The sequence below is a fragment of the Sebastes umbrosus genome, chromosome 5, assembly GCF_015220745.1.
Source record: "Sebastes umbrosus isolate fSebUmb1 chromosome 5, fSebUmb1.pri, whole genome shotgun sequence".
NCBI classification, from domain to species: Eukaryota; Metazoa; Chordata; class Actinopteri; order Perciformes; family Sebastidae; genus Sebastes; species Sebastes umbrosus.
Window position 1 is genome coordinate 20,660,758 of NC_051273.1, and position 16,466 is coordinate 20,677,223.

Genomic DNA, 16,466 nt, shown 5'->3' on the forward strand with positions numbered 1-16,466 from the left:
AAGATGGACACCAGAAATGGAGGACCAACTTGTTAATTTGTGGCAACAATGCAAGTGTTTATTTAACATGTCTCCATGACTTCATCCATCCGTCCTTCGTGAAGTAAAAACTAAAGAAAAAACATCACTAATTCTTCCTGCCTGTTGTCCGCCATGTTTGTTTACACTAAAGTCACATTTGATTGCGAGAGATTTTGTGAGATTTACGGGTTTTTATTTTAGTTGGGACTCTTGTTGTTCATGAATGGAATCTGTTAAGTGTGTGGTGTGCTGTTTTTGGCCAAATCGTTGCTCTCCACACACTATAGGAACAAAACTGTTAAATTTATCATAACGTGTCGTTATGTGTGGGGTCTCTCACATTTTAAACATCTGTTAAGATTCGAAAAATCTTTTAGTGTGGGCCGGCCTTAAGGAGCAGCCATAGTGAGCTGTTAGATGAAGAGTTGCAGGCGACAGGCTGCACACCTCCAACCCGTCAGCAGGGTAATCTGATTTATCCCTCTTCCCCTCTTCAATCTGATTTCATGCTGCGTTCAGCATGAAATCAGACTGCTGTTGCAATCATTACTGACTGACTGCTTTATTAAACCAATGTGAGTTTGTTGACAACACTGTAAACAGATACGGTTGCTCCTCTGTTGTATTTATGACAAACTAGCTATTTAACTGCACATGCTGTAACCACGGGTGTTGACAAATCAACCAGAGCTTAAATATTAAGAGTTATAACTTAAACAGAGATGTAAGCCAAGTTATAATTTAGGAGAAATCCTAGATGCTAGATACTAGTAGTATAATTGTGAACCAACTTGTTTAAGCATGTAAATACTAGTTTGAAACTCTTTAAATTTAAGAAAGAAATCCCATGTGAGTCACACACAAAGCCGATGGTTAGCTTGTTTGTTCTTCTCCTCTTGTTTTGCTTTCCTCTCCTCAAGCTGCAAGTCTTTAGTCAGAGCTTTGCTTTGACAGGTGAAGATCAACCGGAGTCATCGCTATTGGCAACCATGTGGGATCGGAGGGGAGAGGTGGCCGCGGGGTCAGCGGCAGCGGAGTTATTCTATACCTATGCAATAACACACCCGGCTGGGGCAGAGTTCACAACATGCCTTTATCCTCTTCCTACAAACACAATGCAGCACTATTTCACATTTAACTCCAAAAGGCAACAACAAGAGAACCACCGTTTATTTACTACTCGCGTTGATTCCTCTCTCTCTTGTCAACAAGAAATGATGAATGGCATCAACTCAAGTACCTGTGTTAACTACTGTGTTAGTTTTCCTTTCAAGCGTGCCATTACAGGAAGACAACTATCTTGTATCCTGCATCCTGTTTTCTGATGAATGGTCAGAGAGGAGCGATCGACTTCCGCCGCAGACACTTAAAAACGTTGAAAACGCGGTTTGGAGCGATTAAGCGGCAATCACATTTGTAATTATGATAATGTCAATTGAGCTTGTCAAGGATGAATAATTTCAGGGGAGACAGTAAAATATACCTAACAAGGCTTTTCTCAGCGGTAAACACGGGGCTTTTAAAACTGTAATTAGCCCTTTAATGTGTAACACATGGCTTACAAGCCATCCATGGGCCCAACTTCCCTTCTCTCAACCACTTTCCCCTTCTCTCTGTAGGACACACTTTTCACATAGCTGGAAATCTAACCACACAAATAGGAAGCTCTCTCAGTGGGGTGGGGGTGAGGCGCAGGCAGGCGTAATTCAGCAATTGTGGGACAAATTGTTATTTTCCTGTGCTTAAAATAGACACGAAGGAGATGCAAAAATATTCTTACTGGGTCTACCTTTGGCTGCACGCGCTGAATTCAATGCCAAACATTTTTCTAACTGTTTTTTTTTGTTCTTTAGCAACCTAAAACACAAATAGAAAAGTGATATGTTCCCTGCAATACCTCCAAAAAGTTCCAGGCCAAAGAAAGGACAAGATCTGAAACGTACAAATGCAGCACCCCACTCCCCAACCACACCACACCACCACCACAGTGCACCCCAGCTCTCTCTCTCTCTCTCTCTCTCCCACAACTGCCCCTTATGCATCCACCCACCCAAAGTGTTCAAGAATTCCCCCTTGAGAGACAGACACAGATAATTGGTCACAGATTTTTGTTGGTAGGACACAAAGGGACCTCCTATTCACCCTTGTGCAGCTGTCTACTTCCCATTCTCCCATCTCTGCTCCCCTACTAGTTGCGTCCCTTCCAACGGTTCCCCCACCAACACCACCACCACCATCGGACCTGAGCTGAGCCGTTCCTTACCCCCCCAAAACACAGCCCCTTTCACTGCCACAATAAAGCCATCGGGACACATGCCTCTCATGACCCTGACCCAGAGCCCCTCTCCAGCCTCCTTACGCCCCGAGGCCTCGGTGACATCTATGAGACCTTTGAATCTGTTACTAGTTCTCTGTGATAAAAGTTGTTCCACTAATTAGGGATCCTCTGGTCTTCATTAATGCACCTGTCGTCTGATGCATAACTCATTCTGTGTTTATTTTAGGGCTGTCAATCGCTTGAAATATTTAATCGCGATTAATCGCAATTCACAATCACAATTAATCAAAATGATGCATATCATCGCATGTGATTATCATAAAGTGGGCATGTCTGCAAAGTGGATTCTCGCAGGTACCCATAGAACCCATTTTTATTCACATATGTTGAGGTCAGAGGTCAAGGGACCCATTTGAAAATGGCCGTGCCAGTTTTTTTCTCGCCAAAATTAACTGTAAGTTTGGAGCGTTATTTAGCCTCCTTCATAAACAAGCTAGTATGACATGGTTGGTACCACTAGATTCCTTAGGTTTTTTGTAGTTTCATATGATGTCAATATATTCACGAAAAGCACTAGGTGCCAGCACCTTCTAACTTTAAAACTGAGCCCACTGCAACCTAAAAACCGCAAGTTGCGTTAATGCATTCAAGAAATTAGTGGTAAATATAGGTAGTTTAAAGGCCCAGACACACCAACCCGACATCAAAGAACAAGCGGCGATGAAGGTCGAACGTTGAGTCGCCTCACGTCGCCTTTGTCTTGGCCTAAAATTTGCACTCGAACACACCGCAAAGACACACTGTGAAAGGGTTAAAGTTGTAAGAAGAAAACATGGACAACTCACAGTCCGGACAACGGTGTGGTAGCGACCTGTCAATCACAAGGTAGCCACGCCCTAAAGCATCCCCTGCTTTATGGTCTATCTGACTGTAAATGGGACCATGATTTACTAAATGAACATCATGCTGTATTGAAGAAGACTTGAAACTAGTGATTGAGACCATAAACTCATGTTTACAATGTTTACAGAGGTAATAAATCAAGTGAGAAGTAGGCTCATTTTCTCATAGACTTATATACAATCAGACTTCTTTTTGCAACCAGAGGAGTCGCCAGACTCTTCAGAGGACTGTGGCTCAACACACACCTCCCTTGTCGCTAAAAGTTACAGATTGTGATATTATTGGTTGAAATGGTACTAGCTTACATAAGCACACGTCATATTTTGTTTTAAAGGAAGAAAAGACGATTGGATATTTATATAAAATACAAAGAAATTGATTTTTTATAATTTGTTTTGCATATATTGTTAAATGGGTGCACAATATGACCGAGGATGTGATCTAAAAGGGTTAAAATGGCATTTTTCATTTCATCCTGACTTGAAGTACAAGACAATGGAAATGCTTAAAGTTACTACAAGGAACTTTTAACTGGTTATAAAACAGTTTCAATTTAATATGACAAAATCATGCAGGTTCACCAGAAACTCCTTCAGCTCAGACTCCAGCGGTTCGGAGTGCAATAATCATAAACACGTTAACACAAGTGAATTCAGTTAGCTGCACCTTTAGTTTGCCTATGAATAGCAAAACAATGCAACATGCAACTTATAAAGCTGGGCCCTTTAAACCAAAGAAAAGAATCTTTAGTTGTATCAATTGTCTTTTAAAGGAGAAGCTTGGTTTGGTGAACACCTTCGGTCTGTACGTATGTGTCTGTATGTGACATTTCTCCACAGTTTCAAGTAACTTCAGTGTCTGATGACCATCGAGAAAATTGGTCAATGTCAACTTTGTTTGAGTTCAGATCAAATGGAGGTCTGATCTGTCAGTCAGATGAGTCAGAGAGAACTCTCTAAGTATAATGTATGTTCAGGTGAGTGGCACGATCCTACCTCAAAGCAGATAGTTCATCCAGTGGTGATGTAGAGCTGGGAGGTTCGCCACCTACTGGAGTTGTTGGCCCTTCTTCACCGGATCTCCTCACTCAGTAAAGACATGACCCGCGTTTACAAACAGGATTGTAGTGTCTGTTCTGCTTTCCTTCACATTTCATAAATGTTTCTCTTATGTTTTACAACATCAAAGTAAGCGCTGACTGAATGCAAATACTCTCTCTCTCGTTCAACTTCCAAATTCTCAAACGATATTGGAATTATTTTTTGTTTGCTCTCTCCAGACATCGCGGACTTCGGGATACTGCACTGCAAAACTTACTGTTACTTTTAGTAATGGATGGGAATGGGTTAAAATTAAAGATTTGCCTAAGTAATCACAACTGTAGTGTCTAATAACATAAATAAAAGCATTAACTTAACTTACTTCGATAGTTCAAATGTTTATAACTTCATTAATTTAACCTGGTTTGTACAGCTGGGTTACACTGAACAATATGGCAACAATGATATAAGACTTTTTTAATCTTTTTTTTTTTTGAAAATATAAGTAAATGTCAGTACATTAACAGTATATACATACAAAAACTGATCATGCAAGGGGTACATTTATAAAGTAAAACAATAAAATAAAATAAATAACAACAAAAAATATACACCAATATAAAGAAAAAGTAAAAAAAAAAAAATTTGTAATTGTCATCGGTCCATAAGAAATATATCAAACACATAATTAGTTTTAATTGTTTTCTTATTCTTAATGTTTCTTATCATGGTGCCAAATTGTTGCAGCTCTTGATAAAAATGTTCAAATTAGGTTTGGAGTCCGCCCATCTCTTTCTTTAATTAACTGTAGAATTAACTGTACAAAGAACATAATATCTTTTTCCTTCTCATTATCTTAAAAACATATAAAAATGTCTTTATCCTGAAATTGAATAGTTTATTCTATATATATATATATATATATATATATATAGACTTTGGGAAGGCACAAACAGTAGAAATGTGTTCATACAGGAAACAGAGGAAAGTAGAGCAACACGTTTCACCTTCAGCTTCCTGTACTTTCTCCTTCTCCTACCTATAATGGATAGCATGTGCGGAGTTGGTGTTGTGCCGAATACTAAAAGGACTAAAACAGACACAAGAAAAAACAAAAAGGGGCACACAAATAAGAAACTGTATGGCGTTGAAGGAAAGGAAAAAGAAAAGGACGGAACAGTGAGAGTTGAGTTTGGAGGGGAAGAAAGAGAATAAGGTGATTACAATTCCAGTCACAACCAGCGCAGCAGCATGTGCAGTGATCCTAGATTTCTTGAGCAGCCGAGCACAGCTGTTCCCAAGGGGCTCATGGGAAGGCATAGGTCAACCACCCCTTTCCTGACTCACCACATGTTAAAGGAATTCAGCGGTGCATTGTGGGATATGACACCGGTAACCCCCACAACTAAGTTTCCAAATTACTAACACATACATTCTCAAACCTGTCTGCCATTTCAGCATTGGAAAAATGACAAATGTTGATGTAAAATGTGAATGTGTAATGTCATAACACTAGTGAGTAAGACACATGTAGATTAAAAAAACCCACGCACTGAGTAATGGAGAAAATGATTACCCTTTTTTTTATTTCATTGGATCTAATTCAGTGTAAAAGAAGACATCATAGCCTGTTTTTCTTTTTATCTCTCTCAAAAGATGACCTCACTAAATGGATGACTTATTAACACAAGTTAAATTAGGGGTATTTAACAATTATTTATCACAATGTCCTGGCTTTACTTAGAGAAAACACTTCTTATCTGTTTACCAAATGGAGAGAGTACAAGCTATTGTAGCAGAGAACAAAGATAAGGCAGACAAACAAGATTGTTCTTTTGGAGGGGCAAATGTTTGTAATTCAGTTTAACATTCCTGCATGCAGGAGGATTTAATTAATTTGTCACATTCCTCCATCTCTTTTCTTCTCTTCTCTTCTCTTCTCTTTTCCCATCCAATCTTCTCTTCTTTATTCTTCTCTTCTTAACATGAAACTAATTACAGGTTATTAGTAATCATACCTAAAAGTTATGGGCTGTAACTATCTGCCGCTCAGCCCCGGAAATTGAGTTAGGGAGATAATGAATGAAAACTGAGCCTTTTGGACTTTTCACAATCAGAGACAGAAAATTGCTCAGTGTGTCATTATTACAAGCATTCACGTTGAGAACATTTCTGTTCAGTTTGGAGAACTAATTACAATTCAACGAGGGGAGAGTGAATAGAAATCATGTGAAAACGTTCTCATCCCAAATCGTCACATACTGACGCTTTGTCAGACCCCTCGGCGTCACTTTTTCCATCACACTAAACACGAGCTTTATGTTGTGAATTAAACAAAAACACTTGCTTAGGATTAGGCAACAAAATCACTAAAGCTGGGCATACACTGTACGGTTTTAGCACCGAATTTTGAGCCGCACAACTTAATTTAGAGTCGGACCGAATTTCAGCTATTCCGGGCGTTGTTTGCCGTGCGGTTTACAGGAGGGAACGCGGGCCGATTAACTCCTCCCGTCGGATGAATTTCTGACATGTCAGAAATTTTGGTCAGCCGTCAGATAGTTGAAGCACAGCCACGAGCCGATTCCTCAACGTCAGTGCCTTTTGTTCTACTCTTTTTACAGTAATCAGAGCAGAGCTATCAAGATAACAATGTACGATAGATAGAGTAAAACATAGCAATTTTCTCTGCAAAATGGACAAGCCATACTGTCCACATCTCCCTAGTCACCTGGGAGTCCATATACACCGGTGCCGACAGGATGGCACTGATGATCAAGACAGCACGTTTCTGCCTTGTTAGCATTATTGTGACCCATACAGACCTCTGCTAGCAAACAAACTTTACCTGCCTCGGAGCTTCCAAACGAATCTTTATTGACAACTGTCACCAGCCAGAACGGTCCGGAGGTGCTTTTTTTTTCTATTTTACACGAACAGTGTGAGCACTCAGGTCGTGGTTGACAATCGGACCGTACAGTGTGAGCACATAAATCCTGAGCTTTGGCTTTACATTGCAAAACGATCTACTTGTAAAGTAGGAGTTGGAATAACACATATTAAAAAAAAAAAGGGTTTTTTTTAAGCCCTGACAAAGACAAGACTATTTTTAATGATTTAGCCACTATAATTAAGGCTTTTCAAATATATTTCCCTCCCTGTTTGCCACTTGTTTTAATATTTTGGAGTACCTAGATTGCCTTCCTGTCTATCATAAACATCTTGACAGCCAGAATACTGGGTGTCCATTTATAGGGCTGTGTTTCATGGAGCAGTTACTGCCAGGTTTTCTTGTCGGCCTGGAGCTGTGTCGGGGTGGGGGTAAATGATGGAGCTGACGGACATCTGTCAGCCAGCCAAAGAAGAAACAAACCTGCAGGACTATAGCAAAAAGAGAGGGAACGATGTAGAATAAACGGTACTCCGATTATTTAGTAGTGAATTTCTTTTGCATTAGAGGACAAAAAAGTAACGGTTTATAAGACAGACATAGCAAAACAATCCATCCAGTCTGGGAGGACTATGCCTGGCCATCTCTGACATCTAAAGCCCGAGTCCCTGTGAGCCCAGAGGGACTATTTGGAGCCACAACAGGCCTGAGGGACGGCTCGGGCCACAGGTGGTGTCCAGCAGCTGCTATGGCTCTGCATAGACAAACACACACACAGCCTGCACTAATGCACATTCTCCGAACACACTCCATCACACACACATGCCATCAAACTGTATGTTTATAAGTGCATGCCAACATAATTGTGTCAAAGAAAGACTCACAGATAGAACCGCAAGTATGCAAAAGCATGGCAAAACATGCACACACATACAGTATAAGACCTATACTATAAGATAAGGATTCATCCACACATACTGTCAGACACACCCAAAGACACACTCACATTCCCTCCACACACATAAGCCACTGCTTACACACACACACTCTCACACCAGGCTATTGTTTGGAATATACTCGCATCTGGTCTGCACACATGCTAGCACAAAGTCCGCCTGTCGCTCAAAAACCAAAGAGAAAAAAAATGATTCCCTCATGACACCATGGTATAAACACGCAAAAACACATGCAAACACCACACATAAGTCAGATCAACCACATGCATCGCACACACACATTCGAACATGAAAAAGAAAAGGGAAAAAAAAAGTCGCTCTTAAAAAAAAAAAAGTGCTCATGTGCACCCCGTCTCACACCCACACAGATTCCTGTAAGTAAACTCCAACGCTGCTGTCCATCTTTCAGCTGTAACGCTAGACACACACCCCAAGGAGGGAAAACCCGCAACTTTACAGATTTACTGGCTGGAATTGACTCGATTTCTGGGTTGTCTACACCGCAACAGCCGACACGTCTTTCTATCTGGCTGTTCCAGTTTTGATCAAAAGTCGAAGCCCACATATGCAGAATTTTCACTCCCTTTCCATTAATGTAAAACCAAAACAGTAAATTTCAACACTGATTTAATTATAAGGAGATTCATTTCCAATTGGTGAGTACAAGTACGTACAGTGTATTGCAAATGTAATTATGTTGAAATATGGAGTGGTTGTGTTTGACATCTTTTTTTTCCTGAAGCATAAGCAAATTTCTCTTGTGTTATGTAAGCCAGAACAACAAACTAATAAATATGGGAAACACTCACTAACTTCTCTACCCAGATGAACAATTTATCCTGGATTCCAGAGCAATGAGGCAACAAATTAAAACAGGCATTAGTGGTGAATTTGAGCTCTCTTACGGAGTAATAAGACACATGACTGACAGCAACGTTATGCAAACCCTCCCACAATTGTCCCTTTCATTGGTCCCAGGATTCAGACTCAGTGCCTTCCAAGAGTGTGACTCAAGGAGAGGGAGAGAGTCGGGACTTGGTGGGTGGGATTCAAACTTCAAGCAAGAAAACTTAACTCTATACCAAAACAAGCAAGAATTGACATGACACAAAAACGTGGATCTAGCTGTGTAGGAGCTTCCAACCACCTCCACGTGTTTGCTTATTAGCATCTCAGAGTGTCATGTGTCCTCTCACACTAAACAGAATCAGCTCTTGGTTTGCTTGTGTGTTTCCAACGAGGCCTTCGTGACCACCACCCTTAGCTAAAAACAAGACTCGGTCAAAACAGAGTATATGGCTGGACCGTGTCTGGTCAGTCTGTGAATGTGTGGCTAAATTGTTACACAAATAGTCAGTGGTCATGCCTATAATGTTAAATCCAGCAAAACATGTCCACCAGGTCTGGCAAGGACGCTAGGGGACACGCTGCTTTACTCAACCAAAGAACGTATATTTCCAAGAAGTGAAAGTCAATTGTTCGTTCCATTGCAACATCAGTAACCAGCAGCAAAGCTATGCTTCCGCCATTTTGGACTGAAAGCGACTACAGGACGCCTGTAAAACGTCCGCTTAAAAAGTGCCCTACAAAAGTAGAACAAAATTATTTCTCTTCTATTGTCATATTCTACTGAAATGACCTGTGTTGAACAATAAAATATAAAAAAAATAAAAAGCGTATAATATAATAGCGCAAAAAATATAATAAGCGTTTTCAGTCCAAAATGGCAGCAGTGACACCAGAGTTTCGTCTCTTTGCTTCTATACTCTTTCACTCAACTGTACGTTTAAGTGGTGACATGCCCCCTCGAGAAATGCACCTGATTGGTCCCTGGTTTTCTGCTTGCTGTTTCAAACAGGAAACAACAGGGCGGCCTGCTTGTAAACTTTCTGTTATTCCGTCTAAACCAAAATCTACTTCTGAAAACAATTTAAGCAAGAAACAGGCTATGCCACTGCTGAATCTTGTTTCACTTCAGAGCTAGATTGCCTAGTTTGACAGCTTGGTCCGGACACGTTGCGCTGAACGGTCTCATTTTCAAAAAGGACTGTTCTCGCCTTTTCATTTTGAAAGACAAACGGCCAATGAGGAAACTCCAGCACTCCGCCGACCAATCGTGTAACTTCATTATCATCATCATTTCATGTCGTCGCTCAATGACAGACTTTTGCATTTGTAGGACTGGCCCTCTGCGGACCAACAAAAAAACAAAAGAGTCTCATCAGACCGTACCTCCTCACCTCAGTCAGTGAATTGCCTGCTTGGCATGCAAGGGCACAAAACGTATTTCTTTAGATTGTTCTTGTGATGTCAAGAGGGGCCAAACAACATAGAAGGACCTGAGGGAGCTGCCAGCTGGGTCCATATGATTCTCTTCCCAGTGGAAGGCCGCGGACTGTGTTGTTTGTGCAGGTTTTTTAGATAGAGTGTGGGGGGGGGGGGTGCATCATTGTACCTAAGCCCCCCCCCATCACCACCACCACCCATCACCCACCTCTAACCCCCACATTCTCCAATCCCTTGAGCTGACACATTTCATGGTTGCTATAAAAAACGAGACACTGCCCTCAATTTCCTATGAGAGAGGCCTAAATAAGGAGGCAACAAAGCATTCTCTCTTTCCCAGCATCTAGGAAAATGTGGTTATTATTGGGAGACTGAAAAGAGTACTCCACCGATTTAGCATTGCACTCTCATAACATGACTAACGCTGGACACTTTTAAAAAAAAAAAAAGCATCTAAATCAATGCAGGGGAATCAGAGCTCCAATACTACCATACTATTAAGTATCCCAGAAAAAGTTTTTGTATGTCCCGATATGTAGTATGTCAAATGCAGTATGCCAAAAATACCAGGATGTCCTACTATATCAGGTCGCAATTTTGCAGTATGCAAGCCAGCATGCTTTTCTCTCTATTCTGACCCACAATCCTCTGCGCGGCGGATATATGAGCAAGAGGGTCAAAGTTCAAGGCGTGATGTTATAACAAGTACTATGTCCCAATTGTATGAATACTGCATGCAACAGTACATACTTTGTAAGGGCAGCTGCAGTATGTACTAAAAATAAAAATAAAAAGTATGCAATTTGGAACATAGCTATGTCTTTTATAACCCACGCATTCTTCTTCCTTGTCAAAACCTGGCGCCTACGTTACCCACAATGCAACTTGGCCGCCAACAGCTCGGTCGCAGATTCGGTTGTGTTATGCTAGTAGCAGCTAATGTAACCTCAAGCAGAGAGGAGCAGCGGGCTGCAGAGGGCTGGCACCTCTCTTCTTTCTAACTCCATACCCCCCAGATTTATTTCATTTTCTGACTTGATAGTCTTCAGCCCCAACCGACGCTGACTCAAGTGACATCACTTAAGGCAATTTATCAGACTTTGCACAGGCTTTATACAACTATTTACACATATGTAGTATGTACTAAGACCTGTAAACTTTGACGTAAAATCATTGGAGATCCTCTTTAAAGGGACAGTGTGTAGGATTTGGTGGCATCTAGTGGTGTGGTTGCAGATTGCAACCAACTGAGCACCCCTCCGCTCCCTTTCCAAGACTGCGGTAACGTGAGCCACCAAGTGCAAAACCGTGGTAACGCCGTTCGCCTCGCTCAGAGGCCATCCTTACCATAATAATGCTATTTAGGAGCAACCGAGGTCAGCCGGCAACTGACATTACCACGGTTTTACACTCTGCTGTTCACGTTATCGCAGTTTCACAAGAACTACGGTGGCCTTCAGGTAACGTAAAAATGCAAAAGGCTCTCTCTAGAACAAGTGTTTGGTTTGTCCATTCTGTGCTACTGTGGAAACATGGAGGAGCAACATGGCGGACTCCATGAAGAGGACCCACTCCCTATGTAGATATGAACAGCTCATTCTAAGCTAACGGAAACACAACTATTCTTAGTTTCAGGTGATTATACACTAATGAAAACATAGAATATTATATTCCATTTCTGCTAATAAGTCTCCCAAAATGTTACACACTGTTCCTCTTTAAGTGCTACTATATTTCTTTAGAATATGTTAATAGAAAATGTAAGAAGAAGTGGGGTGAGCGGTGAGAAAAGTTGGTCTAAACTGCTTGCATAACCTTGAGAGCGAAGCTGTAATTTATGAGGTGTCTAGAGAAAGATTAACAACCTTTTTTTTCTATTCATCTCTCTCTTTGTTTTGGTTGTGTTGTCCACAGTGAGTTAAGATGATGGATTTAGGGTGTGTGAATGTTGTCAGGGATTTTTGACTCCCCATTCCAAGAGTAAATAAATGCGCCGCACATTCGGATGGGTAGATCCAGTAATGCTGATGCATGAAACTTAGGTGGGTGGTTATTTGTCAATACTGCAGGCCTTGTCTTGCCCCTCTGTGTTCAGCCGTTATACTGTATATCTCTCATCACATGACTGCGCTGGAGGCAAAAGAGTAGAGCGAGCGTTCATGGGAGCCTGTTTGAAATGATTGTTGTGGCCCTCTAACGTTTGTATTTGTCTTTCAGGAGGCATGGGGCGGAGGAGGGGGCAACTCTAAAATCTGACAAATTGCTGAAAATTGCCTTCACACAGTCATTCCTGTTTGGACACACTTGGCACATCTGGTTGTGATCTGGCAACAAAAGTGCCGTGGCGGAGGGCTCAGCTCTCAGAGTGGTGCCACATATTATCCCCTCCTCCTCCTCCTCTTCCACCTCCTCTTCTCTCCTGGTCTGGTCTGCAAACATATTGATGTTCATCCCTCTCTCTCTCTCTCTCTTTCTCTTTCTCTCTCTGTGGGGCGCTAGGAGCCGATGGTGTTTATAGTGATGCTTGGCAGTTGTCCCGCCAGAGCATTCCTGAGCTCCTCTCCGACTTTAAGGGCATCAGTGGGTTGTAATTGAGGCGTCTGCAAAGATGAATGCAGCGCTGGGACACTGCGAGCAGCACATATTTTCAAAGGAGAAAGCTGCACACAATCTGGCAACTTTAAACACGGCCAATAAAAAGATCTCAGAGATAAATTCTCTGTGTTTGGCACGATGCTGCACACACGCCTACACACACACACACACACACATGATTAGTGGTTCAAAAGTAGAGCATCCCAATCTGCAGACATCTCTTTGTCTGTGTGTGACTCTGATCGCAGTGTGTGGTGCAGCAGCATCATTCAACAGCCTCTTATAAATCCTCACCTCATTGTTTTACTGTACTCATCTGAGCGCTCTGGACAACATCTGCCGGGGTGACTGCGTGTTTTCCATGTTGGTGCTGCTCATGTTATAATGTCTCCATGGAAAAACACATGACATGAATAAGAAGTAAGCTTCTCCGCTGACTCAAACTGCTCTGGAAAAAGACGCCAAGCGTAGCGTTCGAAAGGCTTTTAGACGACATTTGACGTATTTTTGCCTCTCAAAATAAGCCTGATGAGAGATTCTTATTCTTTTCTAACATATGTGTCAAATAAACATGCATCGGATTGTGAAGTAGAGGAGAGGTCATGAGTAAATACTTGCAGCATTGTCAATCCTGCAGCTGTGTAGCTGGGAGAGGAAAACTGAGTGCACAGCTGCAGACTGAGGCCTCAGCTTCTCAAATTGCTTCTGCCTCAGTTTCCTGCCCTCTTTACCGACCAGGCCAAGCCAGACCCTTATTAGACCCACCCCCACCTTAATAATCCATGATGTCACCTCAACATCACTTTTTTATTTTTCTTCCCTGCTATTTTTTTCATCCCTACTGCTGGTGCAACCCCCATTGTTTGTTAAATATTAACAGGTGTGGGAGGAGAAGCGAATCGGCTCGGCTGAGGTTCTTCTGTTCCCGTCCGTCCGTCTATCTGTCCATCTACTGCTATCACCACATCTGCTTCAGTTTTGACTTCCCCTGGTTTGTTTGTCCATCTGTATTTGTGTTTCTTCCCCCCTCTCCTTTTCCTCTGTCCCCCCTTTCAGTGGAGGGAGGCTGAGGAATGATCAGTCAGGCTTTGATGCCGCTGGCCCCTGCCCTGGCTTTCCACAGCACATGAGCCCAGGCAATTACGAAAGCGCCCTAGCCGACTGCTATTACTCTGTAATGCTCCTGTCTGGAGCAGGAGGAAGAGGAGGAGGACGAAGAGGAGGAGAAGGATGACATACACCACATACTATGAGGATCCATTTTACAGAGAATTTCTAAATATTTAAAATAAGTTCACCCCGGCCTGTAACACTGTGATTGGAAGCTCTCTCACTCAAACACTCTTCCTGGGCTGAGAGAAGAAAGTATGGACGTCTGGATGCTGCAGCGCACATGTGGTAGACAGGAAGTGCTTTGGTATTGAGGGGGGGGTGGGGGAGGAGAGCGGGAAAGATGATGGCCCCTTTATCCCCAGCAATCATTAGACAAGACTCCAGAGGAAGTCAGAAATCACCACTCCATATGATCCATACTTCCCGTCTATAGGACGAGTGCTTTTTAAATATATTGTGTGGAAACAGTGAGTACACAGCTGGTTAAAGCCTGCCATTCAATGCATATAATGGTCCGTCTGTGCACCAGCCATTAGAAATAAATCATGTGGATCATCTCTTTGGTTAGGGACAATTATGCTCTTCACTGACAACGTGATGGCATCTGCCAGGAATGACACACAGAGAAACAGATAAACCAACAGAAGAGAAAAACAACAACCGCATATTAAAATGCCATTTCATTTGGGTGGAAAGTAAAGAGAAGCAGGCTGGTCTCATACAACATTTGTAGCCATTCCCACGGAAATTAATGCACTGTAATTTGTATATATCCCACAAAAGCAATTTGTTTGTTATTCACGTAATCGTGAACCAGGAAATATAAAGAGCAGCAAACACAGCGTAGGGAGGAGGTCGCGGTGGATGGATGTGTCAAAAAACACTTTTGCCCCAGAGGCCACTGTTCGTGTCCCATGTGAAACCAGAAGTCAACATTGATTTATTTATCAAGTAACTTCTGCACTTAAGTAACGCCACTTCCAAAGTTATTTTAAGCCAAACCAAGATTTTTTTCCTAAGCCTAACTAAGTCCTTTTATTGCCTAAACCTAAAGAAGTTTTTTGAAAAGATGTAACGAAGGGCCCCTGGGTTAGCTCAGTTGGTAGAGCGGGCGTCCATGTATTAAGGCTTGGTCCTGACCGCGGCGGCCCGGGTTCGAATTCGGCCTGTGGCCTTTTCCGCATCCACTCTCTCTCTCCCCCCTTTCAAGACTCTATCCACTGTCCTGTCAATAAAAATGGAAAAAATGCCCCCAAAAAAATAACTTTAAAAAAAAAAGACGTAACGAATGGAAATTGACACGTGTTGCTGGACATTCGTAAGAAAACGAACAAAAAAAAGGAATAACTTTTTTCACAACATATCATAGAATATATATATATATGATATCATATCATAGAACCATAGTACGACAATACGTTGTGAGAAAATAATCATCGCCGCTAGTTCTCTGATGTTGGCCTGGTGTGTCTGGGCCTTAAGGCAGTGAGTTGTTGTACTTGTAATCTACCATTAATCACTGTTTGGAGGGTACTTTAATGGAACATGATTAGTTTATGCTGTTAATATAAAGAGAGAGGGCATGGCTGTTCCAACCAAAAGTCTCCTGGAAACAGAAATATATTTTGAATTTGTTCTGCTTCCAGCACCGAGAATTGCAGCAACAAGAGCCGTGAGCATCGGGGATGTTTACTTGTCTAGAATGAATTGCATGTTCAGCATTTCACGTTGTAAATAAAAACATCTCTTTTCCCAGTAGAGCTTGGTAGGGAGCCTATTGGAAAGTTGTCATATTATTGTCATATTATACGGAATATCATCTTTCTTTGCAATGGATTAGTTTTAATTCCAGCATCTGAATCACGACAATAACTTGGCTAATCCCCGATATAAGATTTCTACTGCTACTTGCTTCTGCAATTTTCTGACATTGGAAGCAGCTCTTCTGCATTCCAGCTTGACTGCTGATTCCAAGTCAGTGTCCTCTCATCACCCCCATCCTCTGCTTCACCTATACAGTACACTGTGGCAGCTTGAGGATGCATTTGATTTGTTGAATCTCCTACTAAAAAGAGCTTACCCTTTCACCCAAGGCCATCGCTCTTTGTGACTGCAGCTGACCGAGGGCTTTGATACCCAAGCCTGTTTGGCACCACGTTGGATGATGTGTGAGGAGAGGGATTACTCTGTTTACTATACGCAAAATGCCCCCAAAATAATAAACCGCAACCATCAGATGATATGAATCTTCCCACATATGGTGAATCTAATTATATCATGTATCACAAATGAGTCTGCTGTGTTGGGAGCCAAAGTGCATGGCCGATGGCTTAATCCCATTCAATTTTCCAAATCGATTCCAAAAGAGCTCACACATATTAGAA

General features: G+C 41.9%; 1 long non-coding RNA gene across 1 annotated transcript; it reads left to right on the top strand.

Moving 5' to 3' along the window:
* Nucleotides 1–7,004: 7,004 nt before the first annotated feature.
* LOC119488719 lies at nucleotides 7,005–12,886 on the top strand. Its single transcript, XR_005207024.1, has 3 exons — nucleotides 7,005–7,152; nucleotides 11,743–11,750; nucleotides 12,874–12,886. It is a non-coding gene; the product is annotated as an uncharacterized LOC119488719 (long non-coding RNA).
* Nucleotides 12,887–16,466: the final 3,580 nt, after the last annotated feature.